Below are 21807 nucleotides of genomic sequence, written 5' to 3'. Positions count from 1 at the left end.
ACCTGAAGGCAATGTGGTTGTGTTGCTCCTTAGGGAAGAGGAAGAGGAAATGATGTCACAGGAGAAAGTGACTCCATGGTCTCCACCTTTTTTTCAAAATAGCTGGAGCACTGATAGATTTGAAGTGGTGAATATACCAGCTGCCTTGGTCAATTATTACATCGAGTGTGTGTGTGTGTGTGTGTGTGTGTGTGTGTGTGTGTGTGTGTGTGTGTGTGCGCGCGCGCGCTGAAAGGTTACGTTGTGTACCATTCAATTATTATGTGACAAACATCTTAAAAATAGTGGGGCTTAGTGTCTGGTTGCCAACTGAACAAATTTTCTTTTAAGGAATATAGGTTATTTCTCTCCCTGCCCTTTGTGTTAACCTGTATTTCTGTAACACAAATTGCTAAATGGTCTTATTAATTAAAAAAAAAAAAACAGAGCCAGATATTGAGGTAAACACTGAAAGATCAGAGAAACAGAACAAGTCACAACCACCAGCTATTACCTCACCAACCCCACACATCCTCTGACTGAAATCCTCAGCCTCAAGAGAGCTACTTCCTGTACACTCACTTATATACCTGCCATCTTACTTCCTCTCTGCCCAGCTACATCACTTCCTCTTTCTGCCCAGCTCTATCACTTCCTGTCTGTCTGTACAGACCTTCAGACCTCTATGGTTAACTAGTGCTGGGATTAAAGGTGTGTACCACCACACCTGGCTCTGTTCCCAGTATGACCTTGAACTCACAGAGATCCGGATGAATCTCTGCCTCCCAAATGCTAGGATTAAAGGTGTGTGCCACCACTGCCTGACCTCTGTGTTTAATATAGTGGCTGACTTTTTCCTCTGATCCCTAGGCAAGCTTTATTTGTTAGAGAACAAATAGAATATCACCACAGACTTCCTCAGGTCTCTGTAATGATTATGGATTTTCTTTGTAATTGGAGGAGAAATCTCAAACTCTCCTAAAACAAGCCAGTGTGCAAACACGGATCTGCTGGACATCCTTGACAATGTTCCACTGAGCAGGCCAGCCCTATGGAGTCCTGTGGACCACTGGCTCACCATAGTGGGACTCTTGTCCAACCCAAAGCTGCCCTAGTCATATGAAGGAAAGGAGTGTAGACAGATGGCAAATGACTTTTCCCAAGCTCCAAAGCTGTCATCAGGTCAGGTCTAGAAACTGGGTGTTGCACCCTTCCCCTCCCCGGTGCCCTCTGCTCTGTGTCACCGTGTCTCGGAAAGCCCGGGCTCGCATTTTGCTATGAAGGTGAGGGTTATGTGTGTCCAGACTTACAGCAGCAGAGCCCCTCACCTTTTGTTCTGTGGACACTGGGCCGAGTCAGTCCCTGCTGAGGGAGACCCTGTCACTGGAATAACTCTACCCACAAGGTGCCAGCAGCACCCTTACCTGTGTGACGACCAAAAATGTCTCTACGTGCTGTTAAATGTCCCCTGGGAGCCCCAGGCGTCCCAGTTAAAAGCCACCAATTTCCCCTTAGCGAACATCCCTATAATCTTCCTCAGAAGCCACAATGGGGAATGGAACCAGCCCCGCTCCTGCATGACTTAGCTTGGCTCTCAGTCTCATCCGTTCCCCTAAGTAGAATCCATGGGCTGTACTTGGTGGGAGGATGAGGAAAGGCTAAGCATGCTTAAGGGTGTGTCTATTCAAGTCACCTGTGATGCGGTCAGCGCTGTCACTGAGATTTGGAATGAGGCACTTAACTTTCAGGTTTCCATCTGAAAATTGAAGGGTTTGAGTTGGGCTAACTGCTATAGTAATGGCGCTACTCGTGTTAACCCTTTGATTACCAGTCTTGTGAGTGCTTCAGTCTGAGAAAAGTGTCAAGAACCCAAGAGGTGTGATCGGCCCTGAATTTTCCAAGGAAGAGATTTGATGCTGTGCCAATGAGGTGGAGAAGGAGGGGGCTCAAGGTCAGTAGTTCAAGGCCATTGCCTGGATGAAATGGGAGCTGAGTGAAATGGGGGACAGGTCTACAGGAGGCTGTCAAGATAGAGGCTGGCTGGGAAATCTATGAAAGTAGGAAAACAGAAAACACTGAGCGTTATAGTAAGTAAAACACAGAGACACCGAAAAGCCTCTTTTAAACACATGGGACCTAACTGGAGTTCTGGATGGACATTTAGGAAGTAAACATTGAGTCAGTCAGGTGTGGTAGTACATGCCTGTCATCCCAGCACTTGAGAGGTAGAAGGCAGAAGTGAGATGCCATCCTCAATTATACATAGGGAGCTTGGAGCCTGAGACCAGCCTACATGAGACCCGTCTCAAAAGAACGGGATTGGAGAAGGCAAGTAAAAATCGACTTGATGTGGTGGGTTACTAGTCCCGGCATTGTTAAAGCAAGGTCAGAGGGCAACGTTTTTTAGTTCAGAAGTCTTTAATGTCCCCATTATTTTATAGTTGTCTGATCTGTAAGTAGCTCAAAGAGTATTGTTTCCTTCACTGTTTATTGAAGGCATTTGGTTTGGATTTTACACAAGGCCAATTCCTTCCCCGGTTCTTTCACCCGTTTATACCATTGTAAGGTCGAGTGCAACTGGCAAAACCAGCTTGCGGACAAACATACCTGCCTCTTGGCAAGCCTAACCAGTGGCTCTCCAGCCAGCACCCGGACCGTGGCTGGGCGCCTGCTCCCTCCGGCAGAGCCAATCTGGAGATTTCTCACAAGCTGTAGAAACTGCTGTGTCCACTAGGGTGCTAGGGCTGCAGGTAGTAGACATACCAAGGCTGACTTACCTGGTTCTGCTTTCCAGTTTTAAATAAAGAGGCACTACCTCAAACATAGCAAATGTAGTGTCAGAGGGTCGCTGTTAGATCTCAAACCCAGGGCAACTGGCTGAGGTGCCTGTTTAACAAATCAAAGCGGACCTGACCTGGCTGCCAGGTTCTCCCAGCATCCCTTAGTCCCTACCTGTTAAGAGTCCTCCTGGCTGGCATGCCCTACCCCTACCCTAAACATCTCCAGCCCAGGCACCGGGCTAGGCTCACCCTTCCCCCAGTGGCTCTTTCCTATATAATGGAGCCATTTGGTTACCCAGCCCCCCTCTCCCTGACTCCTCACACACACCCCATGTTCATGTTCACTCTGGACTCTCCCAGATGTCTCCGTTCTAGCTGGTCCATGTTGGCCCTGGGGGCTCTGTGGAGAAGTTCACAGTTGTCATTAAAAGGGAAGCCAAGTATTGATTGTTCTCGGACGATTAGCATCCTTTCCTGGGCTTGGAGATGAGTTCAGTTTCCATGGCGCTCGTGGGCTGTGTGAACGACTGAGGAGGAGGGAGGAAAGAGAAGGAGCTGAGAGGGAACTAAACAGTGCTGGCAAAACGCTTCCCTTTACTTGGCAGCAGCTTCGGCCAGCTCTGTTCCTGGAAAGTACACGCTGGGACAGTATTTCTGGAGGGTCAGTATGCTTTATGCTCAGATCTCGGGGACCCCCAAACGACCACCACGGAGACCAAATCCCACATGTAAAAGCAAAGAGCCTTTATTTCAAGCTCCAGAGCTTGGTCCCTCTGTCTGTCTGATGCAGCAGTGAGAGCAGAGAGCCCTGAGCTCAGGCAGGGTGGGGTTTTTATCATAGCAGAGGTTGGGGTGAGGGGATTTCCAGAGTTCAGGACCCCGATTGGCTGATATTTGTCTAGGGGTATCTGTAAAACAGAAATAGGTGTGTACTAGACTCAGGGACATCTGGCCACTTTATTTAACGGTTGGAATGTTTGGGATGTTAGGTACTTCTCCATCCCTGGGTGGATCCCTGGGTGGGGTCAGCTTATGGCTTTTCCTGGATCTGGGTGTGGCCTGACAGTAAGCCTGTCGCAGAAGCTGGGCCTGGGCCTCTAAGCCTGTCATGGCAACTGTGTGGTCAAGCTGTTTTGGGGCCCCTTCACAGTACCCACCCTACTCAGCTAAGATGACAAAATGAAAACGTAGAACTCAGTCTCCCTTTAACACCATGAATCCGTTGGCTGTCCCGGGTGTCTGCAGACCTGCCTACCGTCCCTCGCTTCTTCCCTTCATTACAGCTCCCACAGGAAGCATTTTACTTTCTCAGTCCTCAGAGCACCAAGGCCTGCTTCCCTGCTCCTTGAGCTTCCGTGATGTCTTTCTCTTGAGCTTCCCTGAGGAAGTGGATGCCGTGGGACTAAACTGTTTCTTCATCTTTCTGTGCACACACTCCGCCTTCATCTGACCACAGTCAGGCCCCAGCTTCGCTCTCAGTCCAGGGCGTTAGCCGGTTCTGTTTTCAACTCAGAACCCGGAAGAAACCATTTCTTGTCCTTCTTCCTACTGTTAATCCCACCCGGAGAGAATAAGATCACTACCACAATGTTTGAGGCAAATTTGACGCAAGCTTTATTAAATACTGGCCAGGATGATGGACACAGACACAAGTATGTTCATCCATACCTGAGATTTCCAGAAAGTGGTCATGGTCATAAATCACATTAGTCTGGAGCTTATGAAGGCAACCCTACAAAGCTGTGCACTTCCTGACTTCGTCCAATTGGGGACAAGCACACATCCTGACGTACTTCCTGCCTACGTACCTCCCGCCTACGTGTGCTCAAACACATCCTGTGCAGTTGGGGCAACCAAGCTTGTTTACAGAAGCGAGTCCACATAGCTTGTTCTCTGACATGAGCAACAGCCCCCAGCATTCCCGGGAGTTATCCGTCCTTGGGCAAGTGGGGCTCACAGGATAGAGGCATTTTTGTTTTTATAGCTCTCGTAAGCACAGTAATTGAGACTTAAGGCATGACTTTAGCCTCCACGTTGTCCACTCGCTGTGTTTGAATGTTTACCCACGGAGCTCCCTCCGGAGACAGTGCTGACCGGTCGTTTTCTGCATGTGTGTGACCCCACCCCTCAGCGCTTCCTTCAGCATCTTCTCTCAGCTTTCTGCAGCACAGCCTTTCCTAGAACGGTTTCCTTTTAAGTCACTTCCTGCGTCTCTTTGGTTGGGTTTGTTTGAGGCCAAGTCTTGAGTTTCCTAGGCTGGCCTGAAACTCATGATGTAGTTTTAAATGACCTTGAATTTCTGATCCCCCGTCTCCTGAGGTTGAAGGCTGACGCCACCATGCCCTGTCTGTGCGGTGATGGGGATCAAGCCCAGAGTTTTTCACGTGCTAGGCAAACCTCTTCCCACTGGGCTACATCTCCACTCCTGTCTTTGGTTTTTAACCGCATGTGTCGCTCCGGCTGGCCTCAGCGTCCTTGGTGCTGGGATTACAGGTGTGCACCACCACAGGTTAGCTAAACCCTTGCAGTTCCTCAGGCTCCTCCCTCGGGACATCTACACCTGAGCTGAGATCTTTCTCACTGTCTCCCCCATCACCCGCCTTCCTCCCTGTCTTCCTTCAGCCCACACTTGCCTGACCTCTTCCCCACTCTTTGTTTAGCAGGTGGCTGGTAGGTCTGGAGTTCCAACCTGACCTGTCCACAAGCTCCAGGCTACGAGCACCACAGGCAGCCTTCACTTTCTTCTTAAATGTCCGGACACCTTCAAACTCACGTGACCCAAACAGGGCGTCTGGCCCCTTTCATTCTGTCCTTCCAGTCAGTTTCCCCTCCAGTCCTCACCCAGCGAGGACATGACCCCATCATCTACACAGTTCCTCCCGTCTAAGTTGGAATCAACCTGGACTCCTCTTGTCCCTGTCACTGCCTTCATCAACAAGTGGGATCTCTTCTCCAGGATGGCGTAAACCTGCCCCCTGTCCAGCTCCATGCTGACCCCTGTCCAGCTCCACGCTGCCCCCTGTCCAGCTCCATGCTGCCCCCTGTCCAGCTCCATGCTGCCCCCTCTCCAGCTCCATGCTGCCCCCTGTCCAGCTCCATGCTGACCCCTGTCCAGCTCCATGCTGCCCCCTCTCCAGCTCCATGCTGCCCCCTCTCCAGCTCCATGCTGACCCCTGTCCAGCTCCATGCTGCCCCCTGTCCAGCTCCATGCTGACCCCTGTCCAGCTCCATGCTGCCCCCTGTCCAGCTCCATGCTGCCTCCTCTCCAGCTCCATGCTGACCCCTGTCCAGCTCCATGCTGCCCCCTGTCCAGCTCCATGCCGCCCCGCCTCACTTGCGCTGCTGTGACGCCCCGGTGCCTCTCTGCTCCCTGTAAAAAAGGCCACGGTGACCCACATAGGTGAAGTCAGATCACCATCTTCCCTTTTGAAAGCTTTTCGGTGGCTTCTTGTCATGGGCAGAACAAAAATCAAGATGCCTTGTTGTGGTCTAAGAGTCTACCAGACGGAGCATGACTCCTTCTGACCTCCTCAGTGAAGGGCAGGATCCCGGCCTCTGACTCTTCTCCTGCCTGAAAATGCAGCTTCGTTCCCACCTGGACTTTTCAAGCTGTTGCTCTGCTCCTGATTGATTTTATTTATTTATTTTTTTCACGATTTGGTCTTTACTGCCTTTTGGACTCCAGCCTGGGGTCACGTCCACCGAGGCCCCCTCAGACCCCCGTGGCTCTCCGCCATCACCCTCGTTTTGCTTTTATTATTCTAGAACGCATCAGTACTTTTTCTTTCCAACAGTTTCTAGAACCACTAGAGGCAAGATTCCTGATTTTGTTTACCATCGTTAAACAAAGCTTCTGGGAGGCTTTGCTGTGGACTGAGCTCCTGCGTGAGGCCCAGCTGAGCAGACAAACATGGAGTCGCTTGTGTCTGGGTCTACATAATCACCTGAAGGTTGCAGTGCCAAGGCTTAAAATTAAAATCCAAAGTCAGGAAAGTCAGAGGAGCCAATTAGTAAAGGAAAATTCAGACTTAGTTTCTCCCGCCAAACACTCACACGAGAGCTCATTTGTGGAATTTTTTTCCCCCAGCAAATAAGAAATCAGTTCTGTAGCAGACACCAGCTGGGGCTTCCAATTCATTTCTGAAACTACCTGGAGATCCCACAGGGTGAGACTTTGTGACTGTCCTGTGCCCCACACTTCAGATGGGAGTCACAAGCCTCAGGCTCTTGTACTTGACCTTCTGGAGAACACACTGTAAATTGCATTTCCTCAATTTAATTGAACTCAGGTCCAATTAATGTGCTTGAGGGGCTCACAGAAATCCTGAAAACACTCATGTTTACCACTTGATTGCGAGGATATGGATATGATGTACTGAACCTTACTGGCAGAAGGGGCATTGAGCCTCCATGCCAGACGTAGCTCCCTCCAGGGGCCATCTTGTCCTCAGGATGCTCCATGAAGACAGTTCCTTTGTGGAGGCTTCATCACACAAGCTTGGTTGACTGAATCATTGACAGCTTATCAATTTACCCTTTCGATCCTCTTGCCTTCCAGAGGCTGTGGATGGGAAACTTTAGTCTTCTGGTCTGCCTTGGTCTTTCTTACATCAGATTCCCCTCTGGAGTTACCTACAGACCATCAGGCCATTAGTCAGCTCACTGCGCTCTGGAGATCCCAAGATTTTCAGGAGTTGTGCATCATAAAACGAAGAAGAACAAATGTTTCATAGTATCCTGGGATGGCCTTACCTGGACCCAAGTAAGGAAGGGGCCTCTGCTTTAATTCTAGAAGGGGAATGACTTCAACATAACAAATCTACTTTGTGTCCTTTCTCCAGCCCCTTTCTGCTTATAATGAAGCCGACCTCCTCTTCTTACCTCATCAGAAAACGTGCTCCATTTTGTTAAGTGGGATGTGGCCCAACTCTAGAACCACCGAAGAAAAGCCAATTACATTGAAAAGATTTTCTATGTATATTTGCGTGTGCCTGAGTTATATTTAGTAGGTGTACCATGTGCTTGCAATGCCCCCTGAACTCCAGAAGAGGACGTCAGATCCCCCGGAACTGGAAGAGGTAGCTGTAAGCTGCCCAGTACGGATGCTGAAGCGAATGCTGGGAACCAAACCCAGGACTTCTGCAGGAGCAGCGAGTGCTCTTAACCACCCAGACATCTCTCAAGCCCCAGCCAATTAGCTTTTAAAAAATAATTTGCTAGCCGGGCGGTGGTGGCACACGCCTTTAATCCCAGCACTCGGGAGGCAGAGCCAGGCGGATCTCTGTGAGTTCGAGGCCAGCCTGGGCTACGGAGTGAGTTCCAGGAAAGGCGCAAAGCTACACAGAGAAACCCTGTCTCGAAAAACCAAAATAAATAAATAAATAAATAAAAAATAATTTGCTATAATTTTGTCTTTTGAACTATGGAGGTCTTAGCACCCAGTAGAATAATAATATGAGCGAATAACAAGAATGGCTTAATAAAGAAGCAATTTCATTTGCCTAACTTATGCCTCAGTTTCCAAAAGGAAGGCTCTGGGAATGGTTGGCCGAAGGCCGGGGACAAGTGGCCTGGGAGCCGCCTCCTCTTTGTTACCACTTAACAAATGTTTGTTCTCAGGTTGTGTGTTCAGCACTGGAAGAGACTCAGATGGAGAAAATACAGGTCGATGGCTCAGCAGGCACAGGGCTTGTAGTGCAAGCCTGAGAACCTGAGTCTGGACCCTCACCCACATAAAAAAAAAACAGGTTTGCACACACCTGTGATTCAGCCCTGGGGAAGTGGGGACGAGAGGATCCCGGGAGCTCCATGGCCAGTCAGTCTTGCTCAAGTGGTGAGCCCTAGTTTCAGAGAGAACCCTGTCATCTCAAGAAATAAGGTGGACACCTGACATTGACTGCTGGCGCTATGTGCAAGCATGGACGAATGTGCATGTGCACATGGACAGGGAGGGAGGGAGGGAGGGAGGACAACACACCTAACAGGTGAGTGGTGGCTGTCGGAGACTTAAGCGGTGACTGTACTGCAGTTTCCTAAGTAAAATGGGAGCAAAGGTAATACAGGACTGAGGGGGTAACCCCACCCCAGTGGTGCCTACGGAAAGTTGTTATGGGAAGCAAGCACAGACGAAGGATTGGAAGATGGGAATGGACAAGGAGCAACAGAGGCTCTGAGCCTTCGGGAACCAGCAGGGGTATGGCTCAAGGAAGCCAGAAGCTCTGGAGATTAAGAGACCTAGAGGAGTCATTCGAAGAAGCTGCGTGTAGCACAGAATAGTATAAAAAAGCTATAACAGTAAGAAATATGGCTAGGGTTGAGTGTGAGCTTACAATGTGGCAGGCAGTGTGTCAAACAAAACTGATTAAATCTCCAGGATAACACTGTGCGGGAGTTCATTGACGTTTGCTGCTGGGGAATGTGGAGTCACTTTCTCGAGGACACACAGACAGTTGGGGTGGAGTCAGCATGGAAAACGCTGTCTCTTGTTATACTTCCCAGTTTTGTTCTGTAAGGCTTGTTTTCCCTGGGAGAGCAGAACTGGTTGTGTGCCCCTACTGCATGGAGCACAGGGGCTTGGTGAGAATACTCTGTAAGTGCCTGGCACTCAATCCACATTGACTGCACTCAAGGATCTGCAGCCTCTAGTGGTATCAGCTGGCTTGTGTTTGCCGATTTGGTTAGGTTTCAGAATGTTGCTAGAGAAAGGCTACCTGGGGATTGTCTTTTCCTTGCAGTGCACCTGGACACCAGGACTGACTGCTGCTGTTGGCTGTGGATCCCCTCTTTACTGTGATGCTCGATGAATATACTTCTTAAACATGCTGTGAGTGACCAACTTTGGTGTTCTTTTTTTGTCCTGCTGATCTCTTTTTAGAGACAAATTGAAATGTTAAAATAGAAAACCGATAATTGCATGGAAGGATTAGTGATCTAAATCTTGGGGATTTTATTCATGAAGTAATATATTTACAAGTTTAAAAAGTTCTGCTGAAGGTGGTGCTGTGTGTCTGTATTCCCAGCACTCAAGAAATGGATGCAGGAGAATGGCAGGTTTGGAGCCAGTCTAGACTACATAAAAGTTCCAGGTCAGCCTTGGCTATAAAGTGAGACCCTGTCTCAAAAATAAGTAAATATAGGACTAGCAAGATAGCTCAGCAGGTAAATGTGCTTGCTGCACAAGCCTGATGACCTGAGTTGAATTCCTGGAACATATGGGAAAGATCATCTGTAGACAGCAGGCTGCTGTGGATATCTGTATGCTGTGAATGTGTTGATATGATTGATTGATAAATAAAACACTGATTGGCCAGTAGCCAGGCAGGAAGTATAGGCGGGACAAAGAGAGAGGAGAATTCTGGAAAGTGGAAGGCTGAATCAGTAGACGCTGCCAGCCACCGCCATGAGAAGGAAGATGTAAAGTACCGGTAAGCCACAAGCCACGTGGCAACTTATAGATGAATAGAAATGGGTTAATTTAAGACATAAGAACTAGATAGCAAGAAGCCTGCCACGGCCATACAGTTTATAAGTGATATAAGTCTCTGTGTGTTTACTTGGGTCTGAGCGTCTGTGGCCCGAGTAGGACTGGAGAAAACTCTAGCTACAGCAGGCAGACACAGGAGGACAGACAGATTCCTAGAGCACATTGGGAAGCAGAAACAAGAGAGACTCTGCTCAAAAACAAATGGGAGGCAAGAACCAACTTCTGGAAATTGTCCTCTGACTTCCAAATGTGCATCATGCACACACCTCCACTCATACACCATACACACACAAGCACACACACACACACACACACACACACACACACACACACCCATTAATAATTAATTTAAAAGTTTAAAAAGTATATACACAAATAAATAAACAGTTCCAATGAGTAGAGCACCAAATGTAAAAGCCTGCTTCCTGATTTATACATCCTCATGGAATGTGACAATAGATAAACATAACCATAGGTGTTGTTTGGTTTTAGCTAAAAATTTATATGTATATACATACTTGTAAATGAATATTAAATAAAATATAATTTTTGGAATTTTTCCTTTTAATGGTACTGTATTATGTTTTATTTTTCATATTCATTGATTCTTCACACTGACCTGTGGTTCACATTTACAGAGCATGGTAGTTTACCTAATCCTCTCCCGGTGGGTATTAAGGTTTCATCTAGCGGGTACTTTTTGTTTATTTGTTTGTTTTGAGACAGGGTCTCACTAGACAGCCCTGGCTGTCCTGGTATTCCCTCTGTAGACCAGGCTGGACTTAGAACTCGGAGATCCACCTGCGTCTGCCTCTTGAGTGCTGGGATCAAAGGCGTGCACCACCATGCCAGCTCTGTCTAAGTTTTCACTACCACAAATAACAGTGCATTTTGCTCAGGTACAGTCTGTATTTAGCTCCTGGTACAAATGTTTCTCGGGGAAATTTTCCTAGAAGGAGAACTGCTGAGTCAGAGAGAGAGTGTGTACTCTTCATATTTTAACAGTTATTGCCAAATGGCTTTTAAAAGGAGCTTCAGAAGTCTACATTCCATTAACAATACACCAGAGTTCCTCTTTCCCACACTCTTGAGTATGGTCAAAATTTTATTTCTGTAAATTAAGTTTTTTTTGTAAATTAAAAGCTGTATCTTGTTTATCTTGCATTTCTTTGATATTAAAAAGACCGAAAGTATTTTAATCTGTGTATTGGCTTTTCTTTGCTGTAACTTTTGTTGTTCTTATTTTCTTCCTATTTTTCTGTTGAATTATTCTCTTTTTCTGTTGCTGATTTTTCTGATCTCTTTGCAGGCTAAAAAAAAAAAAATTAAACCCACTTCCTGTTACAAATCACAAACTCTTTTTTTTTTCTATTCTGATGTTTATTTCTTGACTTTAGGGTATTCTTTGCCCTGCCAAGAAACATTTTCCCCTTTTGAAATGGAGTCTTATTATGTAGCCCAGGCTGGCCCGTGACCCATGGTTCTCTCACCTTGGCTTCCCAAGAGCTGGAATTACTGTTATCAGAAAATGGTGGGTGACCTTTCCTGATTGCCAGGTGATTCAAGGAAATCAAGTTTCTCTCAGGGTTCTGGGTGCCGTTAATAAGAAATGTAAGGAGAGACTCAAGCAGAAGTGTGAGGAGAATTTTATTAGCACTTATTACTCAAGGCAGGCAGTTTCCCAGAGGAGAGTGGAGGGATGGAAAAATAAAGCAGGCACTTGAGTTAGGCAGGCGTGGAGGTCAGTCATATGCTGAGGATGGGATTTCAGAGAGCAAGAAAGCAAGCCCCAAGTGCCAAAACAAACAGACAGAAAGAGGGCACTTGGGGTCTGGCTAACATCTGGGGGCTTAAAAGACAGAAGAAAAGCAACAGGAATCGTTACATCTCAGGACTCAGAGGGGAGAGATCCGACAAACCTCACCACAGCTTGACTTGGAGACACTGTGCCGAGGGCAGGAATTCTGGGAGGGAAAAGTACAATAGCTCACTAAAGGAATTCTGCCTTGCTCTTCAGCATGGCTTAAGGTGAACTTGCCTTCCTAGGGGTAGAGCATCCTTCCTAGGGGTAGACTGTCCTTCCTGGGGGTAGAGAATCCTTCCTAGGATTCACAGCCAATCACAGATAAAAATACTTTCGGTTTTTTTAATATCAAAGAAATGCAAGATAAACAAGATACAACTTTTAATTTACAAAAAAACTTAATTTACAGAAATAAAGTTTTGACCATAATCAAGGACAGCAGACAGAGGTATTAAGGAACATAATACATTTGATAAAGACGTGGCTTGCCATTGGCTTGACCTCATAGTTCAGGGGAAGAGGTTGGGAACAGACCCTTAGTGCTGTGCACATGCTTGCTGCTGGTTAGACCCTTCCAAGTATTCAGAGGAAGAGGAGGAGGGTGAAGAGGAAAAAGAAGAGGAGTTTGAGGAGAAGCAGAAGGAAGAGAAGTCATTTCCGGGAAGAGAAACAAATGAATAAAGTGTCATGAGTCGTGCAGCCAAGTCTTAGACCAGCATATGACCTCTCACTTGGCAATGACCAGTAGTCCACAGGACAGCATAGGAATTTGCAAAATTCATGCAGCTTGAAGGCTCTTCTCTCTCTCTCTCTCTCTCTCTCTCTCTCTCTCTCTCTCTCTCTCTCTCTCTCTCTCCCCCTCTCTCTCTCTCTCATTATACTTTGTCAGTCACACATGCAACAACTTTAATTTTCCCTAGAAATTCTGTTCCTTTTCAAATATTTCTCCCCTAAGTTTCAGCAGAGGGTTAATGCTTCTTAAATCTCCAATCTGGAATTAGTAAGTACAACTCTCAACCCTAGGAACTTTTCTGACTCAATGGAGATTGTTAGGTGAATATGAGAAAACAACACTTGGAACATTAACTATGTCTCACAGTTCAGGAAAGGAGAGCAGGGCATGCACACACAGACTAGGAAGAAAGACTCAGGAATACACATGGTGCCAACTGTTGAGAGTAAGTTCCCTGGACACCAAGCATAGAATCATTGGTAGGATCTGGTATGCTCCAAGAGGGAAAAATACAATGCAAAATGTGGGATGGATAGATCCATCTTTACCATACACAGGAGCTTATATTGGTGGAAGAAGTATGGTGTAGTGGGATGGGAAAAGAGTACTTTGTCAACATCTGCCTTTTACAGAGAGACAGACATGGGACCCTCTTGTAGAAAAGGGAACTGTATAAAAATATACCTTACAGACATGAAAGAATTGTCTGGGTTTGAATATTGTTGTCCTTAAAAGCATTGTATCCATGTTTATTACTTTTTAACTTTGTAACCACAAGTAGCTGCCAGCTAACGTAAGTGCTTTGAGAGCAGGATGTGTCTGACTCGATATTTAGTCAAACTTGCAAAAAGGCTGAACTCTATGTCTAGAATAAGGTTATGCAGGGGGTTGGGAAGGATATTTGGGGAAGCATAAAGGGGAACAATGGGGGCTTTCATAATGATCACGATGTATTCCTTAACTTGTGATGTGTTTCATAAAGAAATAGAAGCCAATAATAGAACTGTTCATGTAACCTTGGTAAGAAAAACTCTGTTCAAGAGGGCCTGAGCTATTCGGGGCCACTTGAGGGCAACCCACTTGGTGATCAGAAGTTTTCCTTGCCTGGCCACCCCTTCCCAGTCTCAGGACCTGAACCTAAGCTGAGGCTGGACTCCGGCAATATAGCCCATGGAAGACTTTAAAGCTAAGACGTCACTCAAAGGGAATTGTTGATGTGGTTATTTCCTCACAGAAAGGACTGGGAGCAGTGTTTCCAATGGTTGTGAGCATTGGGCACCTGTACCAAGTCAACTATGAGCCTCCAAAAAGCTTGAGGCATCAGCCCTAACTCATGACCCCACCTAGGGTAGGAAAGCTGGCATGCTCAATGCTCACTTCAGGCTTAGCCAAGGAGGGAACAAAGCAAGTAAGCCTTCCCACAGAGGAGCACCCAGGAGCTGAGACAACTGCCCGTGCCCTGGGGGATGGGTCCAGATCTGTGCTTGCCTCCCCTGGTCCTGGCCTCTCTTGTTGGGCAGCTGCTCTAAATTTTGCCAATCAGTGACTGAGAAGTTCACTTGTTCTGAGGTGATTAATTAGAACTAAAGAGGAGCAATGGGCGTCGCTCCTGTGTCCTGCGTGCTGAAAATCCTGTGGAGAAAACTGACGTCTTCTGTAGAGAAAGCAAACTCCTGCCTACAGACTGGAAAGATGGGAAGCCATATTTATAGGAAGGGTTGAAAGAAGGCAAAGAGCTCCCTAGCATCCCTGGGCAGCCATGTAGTCTTCAGATTCTTTTCCTCCATTAATTAAAAAAAAAATTCTTTAATTAAGTTCAAGGCAACGTAAAAGGTAGGTTCATCAGCAGGCCACACAGCCCAGAAGTCTCTAAGCAGACCTGGGCTTTCCTTGGGTTTATGTACCTACGCTGGGTGACGCCCTTCCTCTCCTCTGCTGGTCCAAAGGTGTGCATGTGCCCTGTCTGGCATCAGGATTGACTGGCTCTCTGCTGTCCATGCACAGCTGTCCCTCTGCTGGTGTGTCCTCCATCTTGGTGCCCACGCATGGACGCAGCTGCTGGTGGCTGGGGTCTGTCTCCCGCCGAGGTGGGCTCCCAATGCCCGCTTTTCTTTGTGGTGTCGCTGAGAAAGAGAAACTTGCTGCAGACAAAGGGGATGACTTACACCGTCCCTTGACCCCCTCCCCGCACCCTCCTGGGGGAGGGGGGGCGGGGGAGCTCAGGATACACTCTGTGGCGCGAAGAAATCTGTCTTCTTAAGTTCGATTGTGTCGGTTTCTGTTTCTTAAAATCAAAAGCCCCGGGGTGGAGGGAGAAAAAAAAATCAAAAGCCCCTTGAGTGAGAAGGTTTCCATAACTTACCACTACAAAACATCTCCAGGAAGCCTCCCCTCCCCGCTTCCCGGCACAGGCTGCGGCTGTGAGCACCTGGCTGTGGGATTTCTCAGCAACCTCTGGTTTTCCAGTGATTCCCCGGGAAGAGGTAGCTAGAAATGGGCTTATCCTTTCACCCCCCACCAGGGCTGGCCAAGCTTAGGGAGAGCTGCTTTGAAGGCAGCCTTGCAAATGACAATAATATTCAAATAGAGCACAGCGACCCCTCCTCCAACACTAAGGGGCCATCACAGAAGACAGGGCTGAAAGGTGCTAAGAGCCGGAAGTCGGGGAAGGATGGAAAAATGGCGTCTTCCGGACATGACAGGACCACTGTACTCATGAGTTCCTAGCAGCTGTGGTTGTTTGCACAGGGCCTGCACACAAGCAAGCCAGTCACCTCTACCATGGAAGGGGGATGGGCTCACCAGCACCTACCCCTACTGAAAAGCTTTGACAATTCATGGCTTCTAATGGAGGAAGAGGCAGTTTTCTTTAAGGCTATGACCCCTGGCTAGTCGATCACCTTCTAGTGGAGCATCCTATACTCATGAGTATATGGGTATCGCAAATTGGACCCAGTGGAAAGAGAGAGAGACAGAGGGCGGATCTGGAGGAATTGGGGGAGGAGTGGGGTGAATATGATCAAAATACAGTGTATGACATTCTCAAAGAATTAATAAAAGATTTTAAGACACAGTGATTCCAGTTTTTGCATAATCAGGCCAAGAAAAAGGAAAAGTGTTCTTTCAGTTCCTTAGGGGTTCACTCATTATCAGTTCCCTCATCCATTACCCACTCACTGTCTTGCTCTCTGGCCCTCCCCCCTTACCCACTCACTGTCTTGCTCGCTGGCCCTCCCCCCTTACCCACTCACTGTCTTGCTCTCTGGCCCTCCCCCCTTACCCACTCACTGTCTTGCTCTCTGGGAAGTTTATTTCTTACCATGCACTTTCTTCTCAGACTTGCAACATCCCCTCTCCCTTCCTCACTCTCAACTAACGAATTTTCTACCCATCCTTCCAGTAAGCCCGGCCCTGCTTCCTGGTCTACCAGTACCCACTAGAACACTCTGTGGCAATAGAAATGTCCTGTATCTGTGTCTCTCTTCAGTACAAAGCCACACAAAGGCTGCAGCGGTGGATGCCTGAGACAGAGAAGTCTTTGGAGTCTGAGACATGGGGTAGATAGTCACAGAAGGAGGACTTTCCCCCTCACTTCAGCGTTTGAGGGGGCAAGGGTGGGAATGATGTTCTCCATACGCTGTGTAAGTGCGCTTTCCACCTGGAGCCACGTCATCCTGAGTCATCCGAGCTGTTCCACACCTTCAGGTCATATTCTGACCCCGCAGAGTTGGTATCCTGCCATCCCTGGTTAACCCCGTGCCGGGGGTCCTATCCACCTTTTTCCTGGGTGGGACCTCTGGTTCCTGCATGTTCTAGTCCCTTTCTTGATGTCTTTCCTCATTTTGCTCTTGCTTCTTCCTAGCTGGAAGAAGTCAGTGTCTGAGGATGGAGCTCTGGTGTCTTTAACCCTTGCACTAAGACTCTGGTTCTAGCATCCTAAGTTATAAGAGCATTGTTTAAAAAAAAAAAAAAGCATTGGTTTTCATTGACTTCTGCTTTCTACTGATGCTAAAAAACATCCAAAGCTATGTTTGTATGTTTTCGAATCGCTTTGTGCCCGAGATCACGTGGTTTCTTGATGTGATGGTTCGCTATGAGTCATGCTAGGAACCTAGTTGACCTTTTAGTTTAGAAACTCCTGTCATTCCAGTTGGGGGGACGTTTTCTTGACTTGTTCTTCCCTTGTGTTTCTTTAGCTCCCATTTTCTGTCTCTCCTCTAATTCAGACAGCAGACCTCTTGGGCAGATCACTCACCTTTCATCTCCTCTTCCTCCCTCCGCCCTGCTCTCTTCCTCTTTGGTCTACTGTTTTCAATCTACCTCCCAGCCCTGGCAGTGACTTTTTGTTTCAGTGACGCACTTCCATTTTTTTTTTTTAAAGAGTTCTCTTTTTGTTTTACCAATGCTCCGTTTTTCTTAGAACGTCTTATTCTGGTCTTCTGGATCTAAGACATTCTTTTACCTGTGTTCCCTATGAAATCTAAACCTCCAACATGCTTTTGATAATTTCATCTCGCCCTTTATTATTAGACACTTTCTTCAAATAGCCCTTGGCTATCCACTTACACTCAAGAATAGGGAATTAAAAGGCTGCCCAGAATCTTAGTGCGTGTTCAAGGATAGTGCATTGGAAGGGCTTGCAGACATGACCATGAAGAAAACGACAGAGACCTTGTCCCTTGGTCCAGTCATTGCTCCTGACTAACCATTCAATTGGAGTTTAAAAGCTGAGCTGGGGCCGGGCGGTGGCGGCGCACGCCTTTAATCCCAGCACTCGGGAGGCAGAGCCAGGTGGATCTCTGTGAGTTCGAGGCCAGCCTGGTCTCCAAAGCGAGTTCCAGGAAAGGCGCAAAGCTACACAGAGAAACCCTGTCTCGAAAAACCAAAAAAAAAAAAAAAAAAAAAAAAAAGCTGAGCTGGGAGGCATCATCAGTGATCGATAGGAGAGAGGCGGCATGTATCCATGATTCACTGTCATCATCAGCGATAGGAGAGAGGCGGCATGTATCCGTGATTCACTGTCAGGTTTGTATCTAATACCAGCTCCTCCTGTCTGTATCTTATTCTTAGCCATCACCCCGTGCCCTGGTTTAGCCTACTCTTGTACCTTGGTGGAAGGGTAAGGTTTCTGCTGAGAGAGATGGGAAGGAGAAAGAGCTGCTTATATGCTTTGTAAGCAGTCCTCAGGCCAACCTAGCCCTCACTGCCCGGTGAACCTGTATTACAAAGTTCCGGGCCCTTGGGGATCTGAAGCGACAGAGTTGATTCTCGGCCTCTGCCAAACAGGGTGGGACCCAGCTGTCACGGATCTCCACCAGTCACACTGTCTAGTGGCTCTCCAGCTTCTTGGTTGTGTGTGTTGGGGGTTGGGCGAGTCATTACAGAGTCTTAACGGTTACAGTAGACGAGGTTGCAGGGAAGCAGGAGGAAAAGTGCAGTGAACAGACACTGAAAAGCAGAAGCATCCTCACTCTCCTCGGATGGGCTTCAAGCTGAGCTTTCGTCTCCCCTGCTAAGTCTGGTCTTGCTGCAACATCGAATGACATTGCCCAGACTGTGGTTGGGCCCTGGTCCTAATCTCATCTAACCCTTTACTCGTGTTTCACACTGCAGATGGCTTGATTTCTGGGTCCCCACACGCTCCTCATTTGAGGTCTCTCCCTCTCTCTTAGCTTTAGAATGGACCTTTAAAAACCGAGTCATAGCTACAGCATGACGTGAATGGGTCTTCAGTGCCTGCTCCCGTCAGTCCCCCATACCCTAGCAGGATGCAGAGCATTCCCACCCTGTCCACGTTCACTTGGCATCCTCCACTTTTCCCTGGCCACCAAGTGTTGGAGTTCCAGTAGGCTCATCCTCGGGCCTCTTGGGTTTCTCTTCTCTTCTGTCACCACTGCCTCTCACTGAGTCCTTTGGACTGAAGTGAGACCTGTGATAACACAGTAACCTCCTGCCACACACACGCTGTTACCTCTGAAGTATTGGTGATACGTACTGAAGCATCGCTTGGTAACCATAAACACTTACCCTTAGTATGTGTCCGTTATAGTTTTTCTATTTTAAAAACAATGTAAATGGCTGGAGATGTAGCTCAGGGGTAGAGCACCTGCCCAGCACGTACAAGGCTCTAGCTTCAATCTTCAGCGCCATGCAAACACTAAAGTGTAAAAATTACTCATTGGTACTTTTATATTTTGACATGATAAAATTATAAGATTCTTTTGGTGTACTTGGTTAAATAAAACATATGGTCAAAATTAATTTGTCCTGCTCTCTTACTATTAAGGATATGATTAATACAATACAATATTGTATGATATATTAATATTACATTAGTATACTATAAGTACACACAGGGTGCATTATATATGTACTAGACAGTGTTATTCCAAACATTGATGACTCCTACATTTGTCCTCATCCCCAAACTCTCTGAGCACAGACTTCTTAAGCAAACGCCTGCTTGACAGACCCATGCTTGGTTGTATGATGGACTCTCAAGCTTCACAGATCCCACATGGGATCCCAGAACCTCCCCAACCCCAATTCTTCCCCCCGGTTTGTTCCTATCGCAGTGAAAGGTACCACTGCGTGGAGCTGCTGCACCCTGGCTGTTAGGGTGACTGGTGACTGTGCCTGCCTCTTGCTTGACATCGCCAGGTATTCATTAACACACGTGGAACTAGGCAGCTTCCCCCTCAATCCTACTCGGCCAGGGCAGCAGCCACAGACCTCTGCTTCCCCCTCTGACCAGGTTATTTTTCTTCACAGCAGCCAAATGGGTTCTGTTACAAACTTTAACCAACCAAATCACTCCCATCCTCAAAACACTTAAATCACCATAAAGCCCAGCATCCTCACACCACGTACAAGGCCCTCCTGGATCGGAGCACTGGCCAAGTCTCTGAACTCTTTCCAACCTTTGCCCGACACAATCAGTGCACATCACCCGCACTGCTCCTCTGCAGCCTCTCCAACAGGTTTCCATCTTGGAGAGCTTGTGCTTCTGTTCCCTCTGCCTAGAATGCTTAACCTGTGGATTCTAAAAGTCTTGCTCCTCTGTTCAGTGAAATGTCACTTCCCAGAAAGATTTTGTCCCTTCTCTACGGCAGTGACCTCTGCCATTCTCTATACCTTGTCTGGACTTTAAAAGTTATTAGTCCACAGTGATTAATACTTGGCCTTACATTGTTTATCTCTTTGTTTATTTTTTCTGTGTCTTCCACAAATATGCATGATTCATGTGAGTAGGGACTCAGGGTTAGTTTTTAATTCATTCCAGTTTCCCCAGCCTCTGCAACATTGTCTGAACATAGCTGGAGTTCGAAAGCTACAGAGAGAAAGAGGGAGAGAGAGAGAGAGAGAGAGAGAGAGAGAGAGAGAGAGAGAGAGAGAGAGAGAGAGAGAAAGAGAAAGAAAGAAAGGAAGAAAGGAAGAAAGGAAGAAAAAAGCAAGCTTTGTCATGCTTTTGAAAAGATTTTATTTTGTATCCATATGTGTGTCTGTGTGTGAATGTGCACATGAACGCAGGGCCTGTGGAGGCCAGAAGAGGGCGTCAACTGGAGCTAACAGGTGTCTGTGAGCTGCCCAGCACTGGGTGGTGGGGGTTGTTAAAACCAAACTAAAGTCCTCTGGAAGAACAAGTACTCTTAACTGCTGAGCCATCTGTCCAGCCCCCAAAGTTACTTTTTAAATGACAAAATAAATATATGAATGGACTGAACAAATTAGAGAGTTCAAAGCTGAGACAGTTTTTTTGTTTGTTTTTTGTTTGTTTGTTTGTTTTTTGTTTTTTGTTTTTTTGTTAGTGGGGCAGAGAGTTCTATGAGGGTCAAGCCAGGGAAATGGTCAGACTGGTACAGATCTAGGGTCCAGTGCTGTTCTGGGTGGGTGGAGGTGAGCTGCTGCTTATCGGCAGCTGGCTCCCTTCCCACAACCCCTTAGCACAGAGCAACTGCTCCTTTCTTCTTTAGACTTATTCCTATTGTGATTACAGCAACATAGCATATCCTTTTTTCTGGTCATGGATTATTGATGTCTTGCCAGAAAAACCACCTGCCCTGCTACTGCGCTGGGTCTGTTCTGACTAGGGTGTGGCAGATAGTATTCAACAGCCCTGCTCCTTGTTGGAAAGAATGGATGTTATGATAACATTCTGTCTGTACCTCCCAATAAACCAGAGATGATACTGAGCGATACTGCCGATTACAGCAGCCTTAACAGTACATCAAACCCCACAGGTCTTATAGGTAGACCTAATTACCCAATTGTTTGAGCTAGAAACATGTGCTGACTATCTAATTCTACTCAGTGATCAATCTTGTTTTTTTCCAACAGCTGATACTGTCTAAGGACCAGGTCAAGATACATTTCTACAGCAACCTCTCGCTCTTTTGTAAATATATTTTTATTTTCATGCCATAGGCAATATATTTTTATTTCAGGAATCTGGGGGGAAATACAGCCAAATAAATGGAAAACAATTAAAGCATGTGATTTGGCCCACCTTTCACATTTACCTGCAGAGGCTCCAGGCTCACTGGAAAACACATATTGATGTGCGTGTCACGGTACTAATAGATAAGCTGGACATTTTAATATCGAAGACATACGGGTTATACGCGACGGCATTCATACCTTTTGTCAGCTTATTTTAACCATTCACGTCACAATCACCATTCATGAAGTGTCTGCTACATGCATATGCCTTTGTTCAGTCTGGATGGAAAATGCGTACCTCACTGCTGGGAAACAGCCCCATCCTTCACAAAATGCAGCCCAAGCCGCTCCCCACGGCCACACATGTGGCTCATAGGACATTTGCGGTTAAGGAGGTTCATATAATCCAGAAGGAGTTAATGTCTTTAAGACTCATGACAGGGATATTTAAGATCAAAAGAGAATTAAACAAAAATCAAATTCCTCAGTACCTAAATAACAATTGTTTATTGCAGATGTATTCTGAAGCCCCTCTTCTCCATAACTTAAAGGTCATTGTTAACCTCTCTTTAAAGTTAAGATACTTTAA

The sequence above is a fragment of the Peromyscus californicus genome, unplaced genomic scaffold (genome assembly GCF_007827085.1).
Source record: "Peromyscus californicus insignis strain IS unplaced genomic scaffold, ASM782708v3 Scaffold_20__1_contigs__length_68692818, whole genome shotgun sequence".
NCBI classification, from domain to species: domain Eukaryota; kingdom Metazoa; phylum Chordata; class Mammalia; order Rodentia; family Cricetidae; genus Peromyscus; species Peromyscus californicus.
This window is presented reverse-complemented; position numbering follows the sequence as displayed.